The following is a 23,928-nucleotide window of genomic DNA, read 5'->3' as shown; positions in this document are numbered from 1 at the left end:
TATGTGGGCCATTCATGATAATGAATGGGTGAATGGTATATATTGTATATGTACTATTTTGCAGGTTATGAAGTGACTAGTATGGCCCAAATAGGATAGAAAATATGGTCTGTGTACCATTAATTTGAATGTAATTGGTCTAATGCACCAAAGTTTGTTTTTCAATTCAAATATGGTCTGCGTACCATCAAATAGTTGTAATTAGTTTAATTATAGCTTATCCTATTTGAAGAAAATGGCACCTCCCATGGTGAAATTCAAGACGGAGTTTCCAATCCATTGTCAAGACGGACTTTGAAGTTGAAGCTTCAAGATGAAGTCGGGCCATACTAGATCACATTTATCTTATGCATGCTTTAAGTTATTTATTGCTTTAAATATGTCTTAATTATGCATGAGATTGTGGCTTGATTATGTTGCATGATTAAGGATTTTAGTTCACTTAAAATCTAACCAACATAGTAAGAGCCTTAAGTTCCAAACTTAAAAATTGAGTTAAAAGGTGCCATGCCAAAATAAACACTTACTTGGATATCCTTTACATCAATCTAGTAATAGTTTTCGCTCAGCGAGGTGTTACTTATTGGTCCTAAAGGGGTAAGGTACACAAATAATTGTGAGTACATGTCAGTTTTGGTGAAACTCAACGATATAACTAAGGAGTCCTTTTATGTCGTGGCAAATTCGATAGGTTTTCCTAATAAGTTCTTAGATGTACCTATCAACCAAGAGTAGTTTCTAGACTATTAGCAAAAGGCTTTTTCTTACCTAAAATATCCAAGAACGATTCATAGAAATGAGAGAAAATGAGCAATTCAAAAATGTACGTTTCTTATACCGACTTTTATGGTTGTTTTCGAGTATCAAAATCGAATGACAAACCAATTGGTGCTTGTGAATTCAAAATACACTGTAGTTTTGAGATCATAAAGCATTGAGTTTAAACGCCCAGCTTTACCAATGGTTAACAACTAAAATCTTTTTCCATTTAATTCTCGAATGAGTCTAGACCCTAGACATTCAAATAGATCGATGCTTAGAGAACTTTAGAAGCTTCTGGTAAGGTCATCAACATAAATGGTAAGAACCTTGTTGGAGTGACATTGGACATGTCTAACAAAGTATAAAAGTCAACACTAGAGAATTAAATTCTTAAGGCTATTAGAAAGGGTACAAGAAATAGGAAAACAAGGAACAAATGAAAGGAATCTACAATTCCGGCTCTACCTATAAGTTTATGTTTGAAGAAAAGTAACCTAGCAATCAAACTTCCTTGGTATCATATACCGCTTGAGGTTCTTACTTCGGTAATAACTCAAACAATGGAAGCTAGGCTACACTAATGGCCTACAAGTGGGAAATGAAGCATGGCAATGCTACATTAGTTGTAGGGTCATCTGGTTTGTTTTAAGTCCTTTCAAAGGCTAGAACTTAATGGCTATTTTGTTCCATAATCAGCATACCTAAATTTCTGCTTCAAACACAGAAAGACTCACATTCAGAAGAACGAAAACAATTAGGCGATGTAGCCTCGTGCACTCGACGGGGCTTGGGTGCAAGCCCAAGTGCCTCGTCTTGTTACGATTGATGCGTTTTAAATTTAAATTTTCAGTTCGGAAATAATTTTAATTAACTTTAAAATTAATAATTTAAATTGTTTTCTCGGTTTTTAATTTTGAACATTATAGTTATTATAAATTTTAATTTATACTAATTATTTTACTAAAATTAAAGCCTATAATTAATTTAAATTCGTTTAATTCAACTGAAAATAAATTAAATAAGTGGATTCAATTATAAATTTATATGAGCTTTAAATTTTAATTAAATTTGTATGTTTCCAGTTAGACTAGAAATACATTTTTATGTTTAAAATTAGTAAAGCATATGAATTTATTGGTTTAAGTGGGATCATTTTTTAGTCATGAACTCTTGATTAGGTCTACAAACCCTTTAAGGTTAAAGAACTTGATTAGAATTAATAAGGACTGAATAATTGGTAGATTATTGGTGCCCTTGATTAATTGCTGCAAATATTTATGTGATGCATAACGTGTTTTACTAACCAGCTATGTGGGCCATCCATGATAATGAATGGGTGAATGGTATATATTGTATATGTACTGTTTTGCAGGTTATGAAGTGACTAGTATGGCCCAAATAGGATAGAGAATATGGTCTGCGTACCATTAATTTGAATGTAATTGGTCTAATGCACCAAAGTTTGTTTTTCAATTCAAATATGGTCTGTGTACCATCAAATAGTTGTAATTAGTTTTAATTATAACTTATCCTATTTGAAGAAAATGGTGCCTCCCACGGAGATTTTCAAGACGGACTTTGAAGTTGAAGCTTCAAGATGAAGTTGGGCCATACTAGATCACATTTATCTTATGCATGTTTTAAGTTATTTATTGCATTTAAATATGTCTTAAAATGCATGAGATCAAAGCTTGATTATGTTGCATGATTAAGGATTTTAGTTCACTTAAAATTTAACCAACATAGTAAGAGACTTAAATTCCAAACTTTAAAAAATTGAGTTAAAAGGTGACATGCCAAAATAACACTTACTTGGATAACCTTTACATCAATCTAGTAATATTTTTACGCTCAGCGAGGTGTTACTTATTGATCCTAAAGGGGTAAGGTACACAAATAATTGTGAGTACATGTTAGTTTTGGTGAAACTCAACGATATAAGTAAGGAGTCCTTTTATGTCGTGGAAAAATTGATAGGTTTACCTAATAAGTTCTTAGACGTACCTAATAACCAAGAGTAGTTTCTAGATTATTAGCAAAAGGCTTTTGCTTACCTAAAATATTTTAGAATTTAGTCTAAATACATAATGTACTTAATTATTCAATGGATTTAGGGTCTTGGAATCATTTTATTCACACCTGCCGGAACAATAAATTTGAATAAAATGCTAATAACTTGTTTGAATTGCATGATTGCTTTAATTTTCAAGTTATTATTCATGATAAATGTTTAGACTTTGCATGCTTCAATTTATGTTTTAATTATTGTTTATAATTAAATATCTTGCACTTCAGTAAATCCTTTTAGAAAGGTAACAGTAAATTTCCTCGATTGGTAGTGAATCCAAGAACGATTCACGGAAATGAGAGAAACTGAGCGATTTAAAATGTACGTTTCTTATAGCGACTTTTATGGTTGTTTTCGAGTATCAAAGTCGAATGGAAAACCGAATGGTGCTTGTAGATTCAAATACAATGTAGTTTTGAGATCATAAAGCATTGAGTTTAAACGCTCAGCCTTACAAATGGTTAACAACCTAATATCTTTGTCCATTTAATTCTCGAATGAGTCTAGTCCCTAGACATTCAAATAGATTGATGCTCAGAGAACTTTAGAAGCTTCTGGTAAGATCATCTAGTTGAAACAGAATATTCAACATAAATTAAATGGTAAGAACTTTGTTGGATTGACATTGGACATGTCTAACCAAAGTATAAAAGTCAACACTAAAGAATTCAATTCTTAAAACTATAAGAAAGGGTACAAGAAATAGGAAAACAAGGAACAAGTGAAAGGAATTTACGATTCCGTTTCTACCTATGAGTTTATGTTTAAGGAGAAGTAACCTAGAAATCAAACTTCCTTGGTATCATATACCACTTGAGGTTCTTACTTTGGTAATAACTCAAACAATGGAAGCTAGGATACTCTAATAACCTACAAGTGGGAAATGAAGCATGGCAATGCTACATTAATTGTAGGGTCATCTAGTTTGTTTTAAGTCTTTTCAAAGGCTGGAACTTTATGGCTATTTTAATCCATAATCAGCATACCTAAATTTCTGCTTCAAACACAGAAAGACTCACATTCAAGAAAGACAAAAACAATGTTTGTTTGTTATTTGAATGAAATGGTCACTCACGGGTTGAGTAAATATGCTTGATTAAAAACAAACAACTCTTTAACAATAAAAACTTACTAGGTTCAAATCAACCCCTTGATTTGAGTTCCACTAATCTTTGGCATTGTTGCTTAGACCATATCAACAAGTTAACATTCATAAGCTCAATTTTTATGGACTTTTGAAAGTTGATTGATTTCTAGATCATTCAAGACAAGCTAGTCTTACTTGTTGAAAGTAACAAAAGATATGAACTATTGTTAGAACGCCTAGACAATAGAGTTCAAAGCTAAAGAAAGATTTTATGACTTTATTATTTCACCTGGATTTGAGTGAATATTGGTTTATTTACTCAATGTGATATATGTTTGAATCTTTTTGGCTAGTTCAAATATTCAGAAGTATAAAATCCACTTGGCAAGAAATCATAAAGATCTAGGTTAGATCATGTTGATGATTACTTGAGACCAAAAATGATCATCAATGATTGTGTGTTTTATTTCACGATCTAGCTCCATAAGATATGACATATCTAAGTTGGAATGATCGAAGTCAATTAGTACTTCATTCGATTAATGATGAATCATAAAGAATTTTCCTATAATTTCTAAACAAAAGGCTCAACGACCACCAAACTAAACCAAATTCGTCAAAGCTCTTGAAAAGTAATTTCCGATTTTCTTTTCAATAATATATATCTAAAGAGTTGCTAAACTCAGTGGGAGCTTAGTGTTTGTTATTCAACAAACTAAGGCCCAAGTATAGATATATGTTTCATTGTGATTTATTTAAATGAGACACAAGGGTATTGTTTCTACCACGAATTTTTGAGAACATAATGTTCGTTTGCTCGAAATAATGTCCTTTTGGAGATTCGTTTCCAAAATGACAAGTGGGAGAAAATAGACCTCGAAAGTCTTCGAGGCGAACAACAAACATAAACGGACATTTCGGAGGCTTTTCGAAGTGCTTCAGAAAATCTGAACTTATTCTTTAAGGACTTTAGAAGTGGCTTTAAAGAATAGACATCTCTTAGAAAACTTTACAAGTGCTTCAAGGAGAACAGAATATTCAAAGGACTTTCAAGTGTCTGTTGATATTCTATTGTTTGATGTTCTATACCCAAGTAGGCATGGAGTTCAAGTCACTGAAACTATGAGATACTTCTATTAGATAGAGAAGAAACATAGAGTTCAGGTCAATGAAACTATGAGATTCTTCTATTAGATAGTGAAGAAACCTACAACTTGCAGTCAAACTATTATCATGTAGATTAATGAGTTTGTGACTTGCAAGAAAGCTATGACGAAATATAGATTCCCTAAAATGGTTAGAGGCCATATATAGACTCAAATGTTTTAGATGGTTAAAGGTCATAAAACATAACCAATGTTTTGATGACAAAATTTAAATTTTGTTGATTTGCAAGAATAGTTTCACACCTATTGGTTGCAAGTTTGTTTTAAGGATAAAAACCATCAAACATGGAATTGTGTTCACACACAAAGCTAGATCAGTTGCTAAAGGTTACAAGCAAATTCATGGCATGGATTGTGTTAAAACCTCATGCATAATCGTAATGCTCAAGTCTATAATTCAAGCAATGATTGCATATTGGTAAATATGGCAATTGGATGACAAAACGTATTCCTCAATCAAATGTTGGAAGAAACTATGTACATGGCATGTCATAGGATTTGTGGATCCAAATAAATGCTTGAAAAGGAACGCTAGCTTATAAAATCTAAGTACAGATTTAAGCAAGCAATTGGGAATTGGAATTGTATTTTAATGAAGCTAATAAGTATTTTAGTTTCATAAAATGTACATGATTCTTATAGATGTATAAGAAGTTTAGTGGGAGTACATAAAACTTAATTGGTCCTATGTGTATCACACACATATCTCTCTATTGTGAAATAACATTCAAATGCTAATGGCTTAGATTTGAAATTATTCATCAATGATGGACCATGGAGAAACTTAGTGCATACTGGGTATTAAGATCTATTTACAAACATCTTATAATATTGGTTTAGATTAAGTAATGGCATTTACTAAATCAAACACGAAAGACTCCATTGGAGATATTCGACCCATGTGAATAAATCTAAGTAAAGAATGTTTGAACTATGTATAAGCATTTACTAAGTTAAACATCAAAGGATCTAAGTAAGATTCCTAACCTATATTATATGTCAAAGAATTTAGATGGATTCAGTATCTACTGAAATTGAATGAGCTAAAGTTACATGAATAGAATTCAATTGGGAATTATTCTGCAAAAGAATTTATCATGTATGATATAATATGAGGATCGCCAAAAACGTATCGTATGACTTTGGGCATGACGGACATATACCAATCTCTATTGATCTAAGTAAAGATCAACTAGATTGAGATCAAGAAAAACTTATGGTACTTGAAAGGGTACATAGGATTAGTTCTTGATTCAAGGAAATAAAGATATGCTAAATATTGATGCTACACGCATAAACACTGGAAAAAGATCAAGAAAGATCCCTTTGGAGTTAACCATTGACAATAACGAGCTATAGAGCATCGTGTTTTGAAATGGCAACATGGATTGGAGACCATGAGTTGTTGCGTGGGAAATTAAAATATTAATTTCTATGTTCTAAGATACAGCTGGAAAGACTTCCACATATCTGTGAACTGCTTGGATAAGTAAATCCAAACAAAGCATCACTAGCAACCTAAATAGTTGAAGTAAAAGTACTTATTGCCTAAGAAGCAATAAAACAGAGTTGTTTATGATAAAGAGTTCTTCACTGAACTTGGTAGATCACATGTCTGCTGACTTGATAGTTCTTCATTGCAAAATTCTTAGAACCACTATTGTAGCAAGAAAGACTAGATCACAAAATAAACAAACTAAAAAGATCTTATCATCCTATCTCGAAGAACATTCGATAAAAAAAGATATTAAGATTGGCAAAGCATGATAACTAAACCTATGCAACAAGTGAGAAACAACACTCACATTGTGGCACTGGAAATCAAGCATAGCTTTGAATTCCATGAACTGTTTTAAAGATGGGTTTGAGGCCCATGGTTGTAAAACATCGGGGTTGAACATTTATCATATATGAAATGTATTTTTCATATTCCATTTAATCTTGGTTTAGTATTAAATGATGAGTCCCTTCAATTTGACGATATATTCAAGATAGACTGTCAGGACCAGTCCTGTGACTAAGAAATGTCTATCAAGTGAACTTGAATGTCAAAAGTTGAAAATGGGCCCTGGTCGGAGTTTTCTATAAAGATGGACGCATAGAAAACGTTAGACGACTAGAATGCAAGATGACTAGTAGTTCTGTTTCTTGAACTATGTGGACATGGCAATGTCGTAATCATTTGCACATATACTTACTTTGGGAAGACTAGTATCGGACAGACCTTTGAAACTTTACTGTAAGAGATGAAAATCTGTCATAAGTAAATTTCATTAAAATTATTAGACACTAGTCCTCAATACCTGAGTGATTTGAGATTACTTGTTTGAGAACTGCTTACTTTGACGTTGTCAACCGTCGCACCGTAAAAGGAGGCTATAAAGGCAACGCTCAGGTAATCACCTATCAAACGAAGTCTAATCTCAAGATCGCAAGATTGGGATTGTCCTCCATAAATCGGGACGAGATGCTGAAAAGTTGTACAAGGCCACTCGGAGAGCTAGAAACTGTAAAATGCATGGCCGTGCTCAGATGAATCATAGGCTATGATTATCTGTTTATTTGATCAGTTGAACTCTGAAACCGAGAAACACCTCTGGACATAATAAGGATGACAACTCTTACCTTATGTTCAAGAGCAAGCATCGAGCGACAAAGGAATTAGGAAATGCACATTTGTCCCTAAGGACAAGTGGGAGACTGGAGGAAATAATGCCCTTGGTCCAAGTATGCATTTAATGATAAGTCTAATAAATGCGGTTCAGTATTAATTAACAAGTTAATAATTCAGTGATCTGATCAAGTGAGCTGAATGCCTAGCTAGAGGCCGCTTTAGTTCAAGTGGAATTAATGATATTAATCCACAACTTACTCTTGACTGAACCCGTAGGGTCACACAAATAGTACGTAAACGGATCAAGTATTTATTGGAATTAAATACTCCATCTATGGATATTCGGAATCGACGGATCTTGGTTTCAGTGGGAGCTGAGATCATCAAAGGCAAAAAATGAATACTCCGGAAACGATGATATTGCCGGAAACGGAAATATGGATCGTATCGGAAATATAAATATTATCCAAGTCGTAGATGTTGCCGGAAACGGAAACATGGTACGTATCGGAAAATATTATCGGAAATGGAAATATTGCCGGAATCGGAAATATTACCGGAAACGGAAATATTGTCAGAATCGGAAATATTATCGGAATCGGAAAACAATTCCGGAAACGGAAATATTAAATATTTTTTCGAAACGGAAATTAATTCCGGAATCGGAAATATTAAATATTATTCGTATCGGAAATGAATTCCGGAATCGGGAATTTAATCGGAAGCGCGTCGTACGAATTAGCATCGGACGAGACTTTCTAGACGATGGCCCAGCACGAAGCCAGGCCCACGCCCAGCAAGCCAAGCGCCCAAACACTCGCTGCCAAACATCGCCAGGCCCAGCAAGGCATGACGCACGCGCGCGGGTTGATGCTCGTGGGCTGCGAGCAGCGCCTGCTCGTGTGGGCCGCAAGGCCTGCGCGGGTTTGTGCGATGCTCGTGCTCGTGCAACGTTTGTGTTTCAATACAAATCCTAAAGCTAATGGAATTTGTTCTATGATTAAATCCTAATCCTAATAAAGATAGAATTTGTTTAATAGAGTTTTAATAAGATTCTAATTAAACAAATTGGTATCCTAATAGGATTCCAAGTCTTTTTCCATAACTCTATAAATAGGTGCCTTGGGTCACAATTTATAGACACACAATTTCAAGTATTCAAACAATAAAAAGCTAAGATTTTTAAGTAGAAAAATCAGCTATATTCTTGCCCTATTAGCCGAAAATATATAGTACCTTAAGGGCGATTCTAGTTGGTCAATCTTAAGGCGGATCCGGGCGTGCTGTGGACTATCTACGGAGGGACGACAATTGGAGTCCTAAAGACTTGTTCTTTTTCAGTTCGGGCGCAGCTAGGGAAGGCACGCTACAAAGTGTATGCATCTAAATTATGCTATATGATTATGTGCAATTAATATGTATCCTGGCATCTAGGTTTTTCCGCATGATTTATGTTTTTCATATGTATCATAACCTAACACCTTCCCCCACTTCAGTTTCTTTTTCTTGTCCTCTTCCGGTATGGCGTGACAATCCCTCTCCGAATGTCCCATAATGCCACATGCAAAGCAAAAGAATGGGAGTCTTTCATATGCAAATTCAACCTTCACCTCCCTCCCTTTTCTATCTTTTATCTGTTGCGATCATCGTATGGGTTTCGTAGTGTCTAGCACCACTTTAACCCTCCGATAACGACCAATACCTAGCACATCTTCCTCCAATTCGAGGATTTCACCCATTCCACACACAAGGGCCTTAACATACGCATCCGACCGACAATTAAACGGTAAGTTTTTAACACGAACCCAGAAAGGTGAGTGTTTGATAATTACCTGGTTAGGTTGTTCATCACCTTCTACTTCTTTTAGCAAAAGCAACATGTTATCAAAACACCATGGTCGCCCCTCTAAAACCCTCTCCTTATCCCTCCAATGAAAAAATTGGAATGCATACATATAAGGGCTTAACACTCTAATCATCACTCCGTTCTTCAATTCAGAGCCCAGACATTTGCCATTCTGCTTTTGAAGGCTTCAACATTGTATAGCCTCTCTGTAAGGAGGCGTCCCATTAACATCAATGACAATTTGTTATCTTCCTCATTAGGGTTTATCTCCCCTAAGTCAATAATATCTCTTTCATCATCCTCTATACAGAGCTTTGAGCATTGATTAATGATCTCCTCGGCCATTAGACCTGGAGCAGATTCACCGTTCAGGTAGATCGACCGGCGCAGCGGTAGGGTTTTCTATCAAATAGAAAAGGATCCCTTTCTTTTAAGGGAGTTAGTGAGTTAGTAAAATTAATTTGCGAGACCATTGGTAGAAAATCAAAAGGATGACTTTGAAGCCTACTATTTAATGATTAATCTGGTTGTCCCACATTGAGGGAAAAATGATGTTTTCTCTAGTTTAAGTAGAAAGCTTTATTATGTTTGAAGTGGACTAGAAGGAGGCATTCCTACGCGCGCCGCCACCGCCGTCCGGCCGGTTTGAGTTCGTGGCACGTGCACGGTGTGGTGGGGCCACCTTTTTGGGCCGAGTTGTAACGGAGAGTCCAGCATTTATGAGACATATCAGTTACAAAGTCCACTTCGTAATTATCGCTTGATTTACTTAAACGGTTCCTTGATTCTCGTTTTCGTTTTAATTGCAAAATTAAACTTCAGATTTTCAGTTACAAACGTTTTAATCTCCGATTTTAAGTTTTAAGTGCTTTGATTACCTCATTAAAAACTGACTTTCGGTTACAAAATATTGTTCCTATATAAATCAGTTTTGGGGGTCAGTTTACACACACTGAAATTCTAACTCTCTTTCTCCTCTCTTCATCTAAATTCGGAGCATTATTATGAGTTCCAAATTCCTCCTTAGTTGAGTGCACATTTCGGAGCAACGCTGTGTTAAATCTTGGGGGGCAACGCCATTTCCGATTGCACCATAGTCGGGGTGAATTTTGCTTCTAAGACAGTGTTTTATAACACGTCACAGCTTTACCATACATCAAATATTCGGCCCACATTTTATTATCATTTTCAGATTTAATGGTATCATTTCCTACAAAAAGTGGGTATACTTGGCTACAAGGTAATCTTTGTTAGGTTATGATACATATGAATAAACATAAATCATGCGGAAAAACCATAATGCCAGGAAACATATTATTTACACATAATCATATAGCATAATTTAGATGCATACACTTTGTAGCGTGCCCTCCCTAGCTGCGCCCGAACCGAACAAGAACAAGTCTTTAGGACTCCAAGTGTCGTCCCTCCGTAGATAGTCCACAGCACGTCCGGATCCGCCTTAAGATTGACCAACTAGAATCGCCCTTAAGGTACTATAATTTTCGGGTATTATAGGGCAATAATATGACTGAATTTTTGATCTCAAAAATGTCACTTTTGAATACTTGAAAACTCGTTATAAATTGTGAACCCATGCCACATATTTATAGGGGTATGGAAAGAGAATTGGAATCCTACTAGGATACGAATTAATTAAATTAGAATCCTAGTAGAACTCTTATTTAATTAATTTATCTTTTAGGATTAGGAATTTAATCATTAAACGAATCCTATACGCTTTAGGTTTTGTATGTGAACACAAACACACACGCACGCACAGCAGCCCACGAGGGGAGCCATGCGCGCGCGGGCACAGCCCGAGCAACGCAGCCCAATTGCCACGGAGCCCACGACTGCCGCAGCCTTGGGCGCGCGCTGGGCCTGCCTTGCGGTGGGCCTGGCGCAGCCTTAGGCTGGCGTGTTGTGGCGCGCGTTTCCCTTGCTGGACGTGGGCCTGGCTTCGTGCTGGGCCTTCGTCTAGCAAGCTCGTCCGATGCTAATTCGTACGACGCGCTTCTGATTAATTTCCCGATTCCGGAATTCATTTCCGATACGAACAATATTTAACATTTCCGATTCCGGAATTAATTTCCGTTTCGAACAAATATTTAATATTTCCGTTTCCGGAATTATTTTCCGATTCCGATAATATTTCCGATTCAGACAATATTTCCGCTTCCGGCAATATTTCCGATTCCGGCAATATTTCCATTTCCATTAATATTTTCCGATACGTACCATGTTTCCGTTTCTGGCAACATCTACGACTTGGATAATATTTATATTTCCGATACGATCCATATTTCCGTTTCCGGCAATATCATCGTTTTTCGGAGTATTCATTTGCTTGCCTTTCACGATCTCAGCTCCCACTGGAACCAAGATCCGTCGATTCCGAATATCCATAGCTGGAGTATTTAATGCCATTAAATACTTGATCCGTTTACGTACTATTTGTGTGACCCTACGGGTTCAGTCAAGAGTAAGCTGTAGATTAATATCATTAATTCCACTTGAACTCAAGCGGCCTCTAGCTAGGCATTCAGCTCACTTGATCTCACTGAATTATTAACTTGTTAATTAATACTGAACCACATTTATTAGACTTAACATTATATGCATACTTGGACCAAGGGCATTTTTTCCTTTAGTCTCCCACTTGTCCTTAGGGACAAGTGTGCATTTCCTAATTCCTTTGTCGCTCGATGCTTGCTCTTGAACATAAGGTAAAAGTTGTCATCCTTATTATGTCCAGAGGTGTTTCTCGGTTTCAGAGTTCAACTGATCAAATAAATAGATAATCATAGCCTATGATTCATCCGAGCACGACCATGCATTTTACAGTTTCTAGATCTCCGAGTGGCCTTGTACAACTTTTAAGCATCTCATCCCGATTTATGGGAGGACAATCCCAATCTTGTGATCTTGAGATTAGACTTCATTAGATAGGTGATTACCTGAGCGTTGCCTTTATAGCCTCCTTTTATGGTGCGACGGTTGGTCAACGTCAAAGTAACCAGTTCTCAAACAAGTAATCTCAAATCACTTAGGTATTGAGGATTTAGTGTCTAATAATTTTAATGAAATTTACTTATGACAGATTTTCATCTCTTACAGTAAAGTTTCATAGGTCTGTCCGATACTAGTCTTCCCAAAGTAAGTATCTATGCAAATGATTATGACATTGCCATGTCCACATAGTTCAAGAAACAGAACTACTAGTCATCTTGCATTCTAGTCGTTTAACGTTTTCTATGCGTCCAATTTTATAGAAAACTCCGACCAGGGACCATTTTCAACTTTTGACATTCAAGTTCACTTGATAGACATTTCTTAGTCACAGGACTGGTCCTGACAGTCTATCTTGAATATTTTGTCAAATTGAAGGGACTCATCATTTAATACTAAACCAAGATTAAATGGAATATGAAAATACATTTCATATATGATAAATGTTCAACCCCATTGTTTTACGACAATGGGCCTCAAACCCATCTTTAAAAGAGTTCATGGAATTCAAAGTTATGCTTGATTTCCAGTGCTACAATGTGAGTGTTGCTTCTCACTTGTTGCATAGGTTTAGTTATCATGCTTTGCCAATCTTAATATCCTTTCATCGAATGTTTTTCGAGATAAGATGATAAGATCTTTTGAGTTTGTTTATTATGTGATCTAGTCTTTCTTACTACAATAGTGGTTTTACGCATTTTGCAATGAAGAACCAGTAAGTGAACAGACATGTGATCTACCCAAGTTCAGTGAAGAGCTCTTTAACATAAACAACCCTGTTTTATTGCTTCTTAGGCAATAAGTACTTTTACTTCAACTGTATAGGTTGCTAGTGATGCTTTGGTTAGATTTACCTTATCCAAGCAGTTCACAGATATGTGGAAGACTTTCCAGCTGTATCTTAGAACTTAGAAATTAATATTTAATTTCCCACGTAACAACTCATGGTCTCCAATCCATGTTGCCATTTCAAAACACGATGCCCTATAGCTCGTCCTTGCCAATGGTTAACTCCAAAGGGTCTTGCTTGATCCTTTGCCAGTGTTTATGCGTGTAGCATCAATATTTAGCATATCTTTATTTCCTTGAATCAATAACTATTCCTATGTACCTTTTCAAGTACCATAAGTATTCTTGATCTCAATCTAGTTGATCTTCACTTAGATCAATAGAGATTGGTATATGTTCGTCATGCCTAAAGTCATACGATACGTTTTTGGCGATCCTCATATTATATCATACATGATAAATTCTTTTGCAGAATAATTCCCAATTGAATTCTATTCATGTAACTTTAGCTTGTCTAGTTTCAGTAGATACTAAATACAGCTAAATTCTTTGACATATAATATAGGTTAAGAATCTCACTTAGATCCTTTGATGTTTAACTTAGTAAATGCTTATACATAGTTCAAACATTCATTACTTAGATTTATTCACATGGGTCGAATATCTCCAATGGAGTATTTCGTGGTTGATTTAGTAAATTCCATTACTTAATCCAAAACAATATTATAAGATCTTTGTAAATAGATCTTAATACCCAGTATGTACTAAGTTTCGCCATGGTCCATCAATGATGAATAATTTCAAATCTAAGTCATTAGCATTTGAATGTTATTTCACAATAGAGAGTTATGTATGTGATACACATAGGACCAATTAAGTTTTACGTACTCCCACTAAACTTCTTATATATCTATAAGAATTATGTACATTTTATGAAACTAAAATACTTATTAGCTTCACTAAGATACATTTCCAATTCCCAATTGCTTGCTTAAATCTGTACTTAGATTTCATAAGCTAGCTTTCCTTTTCAAGCATTTATTTGGATCCACAAATCCTATGACATACCAAGTACATAGTTTCTTCCAACATTTGATTGAGGAATACGTTTTGTCATCCAATTGCCATATGTACCAATATGCAATTATTGCTTGATTTATAGACTTGAGCATTACGATTATGCATGAGGTTTCAACACAATCCATGTCATGAATTTGCTTGTAACCTTTAGCAACTAATCTAGCTTTGTGTGTTAACACAATTCAATATTTGATGGTTTTTATCCTTAAAAGCAATTTGCAATCAATAGGTGTTTAATATATTCTTGCAAATCAACAAAATTTCAATTTTGTCATCAAAACATTAAGTATGTTTTATGGCCTTTAACCGTCTAAAACATTGAGTCTATATATGGCCTCTAACCATTTTAGGGAATCTGGGTTTCGTCATAGCTTTCTTACAAGTCACAAACTCATTAATCTACATGATAATAGTTTGACTGCAAGTTGTAGGTTTCTTCACTATCTAATAGAAGAATCGCACAGCTTCAATGACCTGAACTCCATGATTCTTCACTATCTAATAGAAGAATCTCATAGTTTCAGTGACTTGAACTCTATGCCTACTTGGGTATAGAACATCAAACAAATAGAATATCAATAGCCACTTGAAAGTCCTTTGAATATTCTGTTCTCCTTGAAGCACTTTTAAAGTCTTCTAAGAGATGTCTATTCTTTAAAGCCACTTCTAAAGTCCTCAAAGAATAAGTGTTCGGATTTTCTAAAGAACTTCGAAAAGCCTCTGGAATCTCCGTTTATGTTTGTTGTTCGCCTCGAAGACTTTCGAGGTCTATTTTCTCCCACTTTTCATTTTGGAAACGAATCCCCAAAAGGACATTATTTCGAGCAAACAAACATTATGTTCTCAAAAATTCGTGGTAGAAACGATACCCTTGTGTCTCATTTGAATAAATCACAATGAAACATATATCTAGACTTGGGCCTTAGTTTGAATAACAAACACTAAGCTCCCACTGAGTTTAGCAACTATTTAGATATATATTATTGAAAAGATACTCTAAAATTACTTTTCAATAGCTTTGACGAATTTGGTTTAGTTTGGTGGTAGTTGAGCATTTTGTTTAGAAATTATAGGAAAAAAATCTTTATGAATCATCATTGATCGAATCATGTACCAATTGACTTCGATCATTCCAACGTACATATGCCATATCTTATGGAGCTAGATTGTGAAATTACAACACACAATCATTTATGATCATATTTGGTCTTAAAGTAATCATCGTCATGATCTAACCTAGATCTTTATGATTTCTTGCCATGCGGATTTTATACCTTTGAATCTTTGAACTAGCCAAACGGGTTCAAACTTATATCACATGGAGTAAATAAACCAATATTCACTTAAATCTAGGTGATATAATAAAGTCATAAAATATTTCTTTAGCTTTGAACTCTATTGTCTAGGCGTTCTAACAATAGTTCATATCTTTTGTTACTTTCAACAAGTAAGACTAGCTTGTCTTGAATGATCTAGAAATCAATCAACTTTCAAAAGTCCATCAAAATAGAGCTTATGAATGTTAACTTGTTGATATGGTCTAAGCAACAATGCCAAAGATTAGTGGAACTCAAATCAGGGGGTTGATTTGAACCTAGTAAAGTTCTTATTGTTAAAGAGTTGTTTGTTTTAATCAAGCATATTGACTCAACCCGTAATTGACCATTTCATTCAAATAAACAAACAAACATTGTTTTTGTTTTTTCTGAATGTGAGTCTTTCTGTGTTTGAAAACAGAAATTTAGGTATGCTGATTATGGAACAAAATAGACATTAAGTTCCAGCCTTTGAAAGGACTTAAAACAAACTAGATGACCCTATAATTAATGTAGCATTGCCATGCTTCATTTCCCACTTGTAGGCCATTAGTGTAGCCTAGCTTCCATTGTTTGAGTTATTACCGAAGTAAGAACCTCAAGCGGTATATGATACCAAGGAAGTTTAATCCTAGGTCACTGCTCTTTAAACATAAACTTATAGGTAGAAACGGAATTGTAAGTTCCTTTCATTTGTTCCTTTGTTTTCCTATTTCTTGTACCCTTTCTAATAGCCTTAAGAATTGAATTCTCTAGTGTTGACTTTTATACTTTGTTTAGACATGTCCAATGTTACTCCAACAAAGTTCTTACCATTTATGTTGAATATTCCGTTTCAACTAGACGATCTTACCAGAAGCTTCTAAAAGTTCTCTAAGCATCGATCTATTCGAATGTCTAAGGACTAGACTCATTCGAGAATTAAATGGACAAAGATATTAGGTTGTTAACCATTGGTAAAGCTGAGCGTTTAAACTCAATGCTTTATGATCTCAAAACTACATTGTATTTTGAATTCACAAGCACCAATCGGTTTGCCATTCGACTTTGATATTCGAAAATAACCATAAAAGTCGCTAAAAGAAACGTACATTTTAAATTGCTCATTTTCTCTCATTTCCGTGAATCGTTCTTGGATTCACTACCAATCGAGGAAATTTACTATTACCTTTCTAAAAGGGTTTACTGCAGTGCAAGATATTTAATTATAAACAATAATTAAAACATACATTGAAGCAGGCAAAGTCTAAACATTTATCATGAGTAATAACTTGAAAATTAAAGAAATCATGCAATTTAAACAATTTATTGGCATTTTATTCGAATTTTTTTGTTCCGGCAGGTGTGAATAAAATGATTCCAAGACCCTAAAATCATTGAAGAATTAAGCACATTATGTATTTTGACCCAATTCTAAAATATTTTAGGTAAGCAAAAGCCTTTTGCTAATAGTCTAGAAACTACTCTTGGTTGATAGTTACGTCTAAGAACTTATTAGGTAAACCTATCGATTTTGCCACGACATAAAAGGACTCCTTACTTATATCGTTGAGTTTCACCAAAACTAACATGTACTCACAATTATTTGTGTACCTTACCCCTTTAGTATCGATAAGTAACACCTCGCTATGGCGGAAAACTATTACTAAGATCGATGAAAAAAGGATATCCAAGTAAGTGTTATTTTGGCATGGCACCTTTTAACTCAATTTTTAAGTTTAGAACTTAAGGCTCTTACTATGTTGCACTAGAGGAAAAATCGTCATGTGCTTCCCTTCAAGTGCGGCTCATTTAGTAAATTGGCAGCACTTGAGAGCATGAAAAATAAAAGATAAAATACATTTTCACAAGTGCGGGCTATTTTAAAAAATTGGCAGCACTTAAACTCAAATGCGGGCTATTTTAAAAAATTGGATGCACTTAAACTCAAATGCGGGCTTTAAACTCAAGTGCGGGCTCATTTTACAAAAGCCGCACATAAAATTTCTAAAATATTACAAAAAAAATAAAAAATTCTAAAATCAGAGAAGCACGCATTCGTTTTCTCTCTCCTCGATTCTTCGACCTCTTCCTCTTCAGCGTCGTTCTGTCGTCGCCGTCGCTTCTTCACTGCCGAAGATCGATCTCCCCCACCGCAGTTGATCTCTACCCTCTTCCAGATCAGACTAATTCAGGTTTATTCATCGAATTTTTTTTTCCTGGTTATTTTTGGCGATTTTTCTCTTCAATCCTCCGTCCTAATCAATTTCTTTACTCCAATTTCATGGACATTGGAGGACCTCTCATTTTTCGTCAATTATTCATTTTTATGCAAATATTTTGTAGGTAGTTTGGATCACTGGAGCCAGCCGTGGAATCGGTATGCGATCAATTTTTGTGTTTTGATTGAATTTATTGCTTCTATTGTCAATTATTAGCTGCTGTGAACTTCAGTCTAGTAATTTTTTTGATATTGTTGTGAAGCTTGTTGAATTGGTGCGTATGTAGCAAAAAAAAAATGATGTTTAAACGCTGTGATGTGGAAATTGTTTGTTGATATCCATATTCTGTTGTTTGGATCACTGGAGCCAGCCGCGGAATTTGTATGCAATCAAATTTGTGTGTTTTAATTGAATTTATTGTCAATTATTAGCTGCTATGAACTTGGGAGTAGTAAATTATTTGATATTGTGGTAGAGCTTGTTGAATTGATGTGTATGTAGCAAAAAAGATGATGTTTAAATGCTGTAATGTTGAAATCGTTTGGTAATTCATATTCTGTTGGTTTCTTCACTATAGTTCAATTGATTGATCACAAACTCTTAAGTGAGTCCTCATTGTATCTTAATTCCACCAATGTCGTTTAGCAGTTTAGGAACATTCTGTGATCAATTTTCCTGGTAAATTTTCGGTTAAGTGTCAGTATGTGTTTCAATAGTTAGCTTATTGCGAGACCATCTCACCATTAGTTGTTATTGGATTGATTTTTCATTGTTATATTTGGAAGTTTTCTGGTGAGGGAGAACGACAACATCTGGTTTGGGAACTGAAACACATAAGTGTCAGTATGTGTTTCAATAGTTAGCCTCATGCTCTACCTAATGCTGACCATAAGAGGTACCTTATCTGTAAACTGCAGCCTTAGGTTAGTTTTTTTAAAATTGATATCTACCTCGTCCTTCAACTGGTCATTCTCTTGTGTCAGCATCTTCTCCTGCAGAAAGAGTGATCACTAGATTCAGATTCATAAAACAAGCCAAAATGAAAACTATAGCATGGTCAGCAGAAGCATGTTTACTTTAGGGAAAAAAGTAGTCCAGCTAACCCAATTTTGGTATGAAGAGCAAATGATAAAAAGATTGGACAACAAAGTGATTGCATTTACACATATAGAGTTAGAAAGTAGAAACACATCTGAGCTAAAACTATTCTGTACTTTTGACTTTATCAACTTCGTTCAGTGTACTTGCGTCGAATTCAGTTGGGGTGTGAGTTCTAGATTTGTAGAGTTTTGTTGTTTCACACACCACAAAGTACCAACAGAGAAATCTGAAACGACCAGAAAGGTCATGCTGTTACATAATGTAAGTGTTATTTATGGGCAGAAACAAGTCTAATAATACCTAAAATGATTTAGAAGTTAATGTTATTTAAGGTCTCTACTAATGAGTTTGCATCATGGGAGGGATGTTTCCTAATATCTCAGAATTCCATGCCTTTATCAAGCCAATGCTTCAATGTCATGTTACTGGAGTGTTTTGGTTGGTATTCCTTATTGTTTAAATATTGGAATTGTGAAAACACTTCATATGTTTTTGCATCACATTTAACACAATTCAGAACACAATTCAAATACTAGTTAATGATCAAATAAGGAATTTGGTTCATTTTAAACATAAAACTACTCATTTTAGTGTATTAAACATGGAAATATTTTAAAATACTCATTTAAGTTCATTAGTTAAAAGTTGAGATCGAAATTAACCATTTTAGTCAAAATGTGATCGATAATGAACTAACAAGGCTTAAATGTGCATAACTTCGCCAAAATGGGTGAGAATGAATCTTTAAAACATAAAACTAAGTGTATCAAACATGGAAAGACTTTAAAATACTCATTTAAGTTCATTAGTTGAAAGTTGGGACCGAAATTAGTCATTTTAGTCAAAATGTGACCAATAATGAACTAACGAGGCATAAATGTGCATAACTTTACCAAAATGGGTGAGAATGAGTCTTTGAAACATAAACCTAAGTGTATCAAACATGAAAAGACTTTAAAATATTCATTTAAGTTCATTAGTTGACCGAAACTAGCCATTTTAGTCAAAATGTGACCGATAATGAACTAACGAGGCTTAAATGTGCATAACTTTACCAAAATGGGTGGGAATGAGTCTTTCAAACATAAAACTAAATGTATTAAACATGGAAAAACTTTAAAATTCTCATTTAAGTTCATTAGTTGAAAGTTGGGACCGAAATTAGCCATTTTAGTCATTGTGACCGATAATGAACTAACGAGGCTTAAATGTGCATAACTGTACCAAAATGGGTGAGAATGAGTCTTTGAAACATAAAACTAAGTGTATCAAACATGAAAAAAATTTAAAATACTCATTTAAGTTCATTAGTTGAAAGTTGGGGCCGAAATTAGCCATTTTAGTCAAAATGTGACCGATAATGAACTAACGAGTCTTAAATGTGCATAACTTCACCAAAATGGGTGGGAATGAGTCTTTCAAACATAAAACTAAGTGTATTAAACATGGATAGACTTTAAAATTCTCATTTAAGTTCATTAGTTGAAAGTTGGGACCGAAATTAGCCATTTTAGTCAAAATGTGACCGATAATGAACTAACGGGGCTTAAATGTTCATAAATTTACCAAAATGGGTGAGAATGAGTATTTTAAACATAAAGCTAAGTGTATCAAACATGAAAAGACTTTGAAATACTCATTTAAGTTCATTAGTTGAAAGTTGGAACCGAAATTAGCCATTTTAGTCAAAATGTGACCGATAATGAACTAACGAGGCTTAAATGTGCATAACTTCACCAAAATGGGTGAGAATGAATCTTTAAAACATAAAACTAAGTGTATTAAACATGGAAAAACTTTAAAATACACATTTAAGTTCATTAGTTGAAAGTTGGGATCGAAATTAGCCATTTTAGTCAAATTGTGACCGATAATGAACTAACGAGGCTTAAATGTGCATAACTTCACCAAAATGGGTGAGAATGAGTCTTTCAAATATAAAACCAAGTGTATTAAACATGGAAAGACTTTAAAATACTCATTTAAGTTCATTAGTTGAAAGTTGGGACCGAAAATAGCCATTTTAGTCAAATTGTAACCGATAATGAACTAACGAGGCTTAAATGTGCATAACTTCCCCAAAATGGGTGGGAATGAGTCTTTAAAACATAAAACTAAATATATCAAACATGAAAAGACTTTGAAATACTCATTTAAGTTCATTAGTTGAAAGTTGGGACCGAAAAAAGCCATTTTAGTCAAAATGTGTCCGATAATGAACTAACGAGTCTTAAATGTGCATACTTTCACCAAAATTGGTGAGAATGAGTCTTTAAAACATAAAAATAAGTGTATTAAACATGGAAAGACTTTGAAATTCTCAATTAAGTTCATTAGTTAAAAGTTGGGACCGAAATTAGCCATTTTAGTCAAAATGTGACCGATAATGAACTAACGAGGCTTAATTATGCATAACTTCACCAAAATGGGTGAGAATGAGGCTTTGAAACATAAAATAGGTGTATTTAACATGAAAAGACTTTAAAATACTCATTTAAGTTCATTAGTTGGAAGTTGGGATCAAAATTAGCCATTTTAGTCAAAATGTGACTGATAATGAACTAACGAGGCTTAATTGTGCATAACTTCACCAAAATGGGTGAGAATTAGTCTTTGAAACATAAAACTAGGTGTATTAAACATGGAAAGACTTTAAAATACTCATTTAAGTTCATTAGTTGAAAGTTGGGATCGAAATTAGCCATTTTTATTATTATACGGTTCATTATTTCTTTGTTATGAACAAATTAAGTCTTAATTTATTGTACGATTCAATATTAATAATATAACTAAAGTGTATATATATTTTTGGATGGTTGATATTTTAACGGTATTCAATTATCCGAGGGAGCGGCCTTTCACCTTTGAGGAGATAGATGAAGTTCGAGAAATGTTGGCAAACTTCATTAGTAGTGATTGTCTTTGATATTTTCTTGTATTGAATCTTAAATTATGGATGCTAGTTTTTCATATAATTGTAATGTAAACTACTTTTATATTTACAATTATATACTATTTAATTTAATTATCTATATAATTGGATAGTTTTTATATGACGTATGGATGTTAATCAGTGGCGTGGTCCAATTGTAATATGTAGTAGGGAAATCGGTTATACAACAAATCTAGATCAAGTGCGGCTTATTTATAGGACAAGTGCGGCTCATTTATAAGCCAAGTGCCGCTCATTTATATATCAAGTGCGGCTCATTTTTATGCTTGTGCTGCCCATTTTTATGTCAAGTGCGGGCTCATTTTAAAATTTGGCAGCACCAAATATGTCAAGTGCGGGCTCATTTTCAAAATTGGCAGCACCAAATATGTCAAGTGCGGGCTCATTTTCTAAAATTGGCAGCACAAAATATGTCAAGTGCGGGCTCATTTTCTAAATTGGCAGCACTTGAAACATCAAGTGCTGCCAATATTTTGGCAGCACTTGAAAAACATCAAGTGCGGGCAGGCCATGTGCTGCACATGTAAAAGCCCGCACTAAACCCCTTAAAATGAGACCGCACTTGAGGTTTTTTCCTCTAGTGTTGGTTAGATTTTAAGTGAACTAAAATCCTTAATCATGCAAATAATCAAGCTTCGATCTCATGCATATTTAAGACAAATTTAAAAGCAATAAATAACTTAAAGCATGCATAAGATAAATGTGATCTAGTATGGCCCGACTTCATCTTGAAGCTTCAACTTCAAAGTCCGTCTTGAAAATCTCCGTGGGAGGCGCCATTTCTTCAAATAGGATAAGCTATAATTAAACTAATTACAACTATTTGATGGTACGCAGACCATATTTGAATTGAAAAACAAATTTGGTACTTTAGACCAATTACATTCAAATTAATGGTACGCAGACCATATTTTCTATCCTATTTGGGCCATACTAGTCACTTCATAACCTGCAAAACAGTACATATACAATATATACCATTCACCCATTCATTATCATGAATGGCCCATATAGCTGGTTAGTAAAACCCGTTATGCATCACATAAATATTTGCAGCAATTAATCAAGGGCACCAATAATCTACCAATTATCCAGTCCTTATTAATTCTAATCAAGTTGTTTAACCTTAAAGGATTGTAGACCTAATCAAGAGTTTATGACTAAAATTGCTCCCACTTAAACCAATAAATTCATATGCTTTACTAATTTTAAACATAAAAATGTATTTCTAGTCAACCGGAAACATACAAATTTAATTAAAATTTAAAGCTCATAAAAATTTATAATTGAATCCACTTATTTAATTTATTTTTCAGTTGGATTTAAATTAAATCAAGGTTTTTAATTTTAGTAAAATAATTAGAATAAATTAAAATTTATAATAATTATAATATTCAAAATTAAAATCCAAGAAAACAATTTAAATTATTAATTTTAAAATTAATTAAAATTACATGAACTGAAAATCTCAAATTCAAATTTAAAACGATTTAATCGTAACACAAGGTACGCACATCACCACGCAACGCACAGCCATAGGCCACACGCACACGCAGCCATCGCTGGCCACGATGCGCGCAGCCTCTGTGCTGTGTCGCGTCTGCTGCTGCTCACCCTCGCAAGGCATCGCTCGCTGTACGCGAGCCAGCGCTCGTTGTACGCGCCAGTACGCGCTATGGCGCAGCTCGCTTGCTGCCCACACGCGACTGCTCGCTTGCCTTGCCCCTCTCCCTCGCCCATCGCATAGCGCACACGGCCAGCTCCTTGCTTCGCGCGCGCGCCACGCTTTGTTGCTCTCTCCATTCGTACCGCACGGGCGACGAGCTCCCTTGCTCGTCGTCGCGTGCCCGTACTATACAACAGCCCTTAAGGGTAACATGTAGCTTCCATTGCTTTGTGCGTGCAACATTCATGAGCGTTTTCATAAAAAAAA

The 23,928-nt window shown here is 34.7% G+C and overlaps 1 long non-coding RNA gene across 1 annotated transcript; it reads left to right on the top strand.

Annotated features, from left to right (window-relative positions):
• The first annotated feature begins 17,718 nt into the window (after positions 1–17,718).
• LOC130459252 (uncharacterized) lies at positions 17,719–18,099 on the top strand. The gene is made up of 2 exons (XR_008918522.1): positions 17,719–17,914; positions 18,066–18,099. It is a non-coding gene; the product is annotated as an uncharacterized lncRNA (long non-coding RNA).
• Positions 18,100–23,928: the final 5,829 nt, after the last annotated feature.

The sequence above is a fragment of the Spinacia oleracea genome, chromosome 4, assembly GCF_020520425.1.
Source record: "Spinacia oleracea cultivar Varoflay chromosome 4, BTI_SOV_V1, whole genome shotgun sequence".
Lineage (NCBI taxonomy): Eukaryota > Viridiplantae > Streptophyta > Magnoliopsida > Caryophyllales > Amaranthaceae > Spinacia > Spinacia oleracea.
The sequence above is the reverse complement of the archived record's forward strand: the minus strand, read 5'-3'. Positions and strand labels throughout refer to the sequence as shown.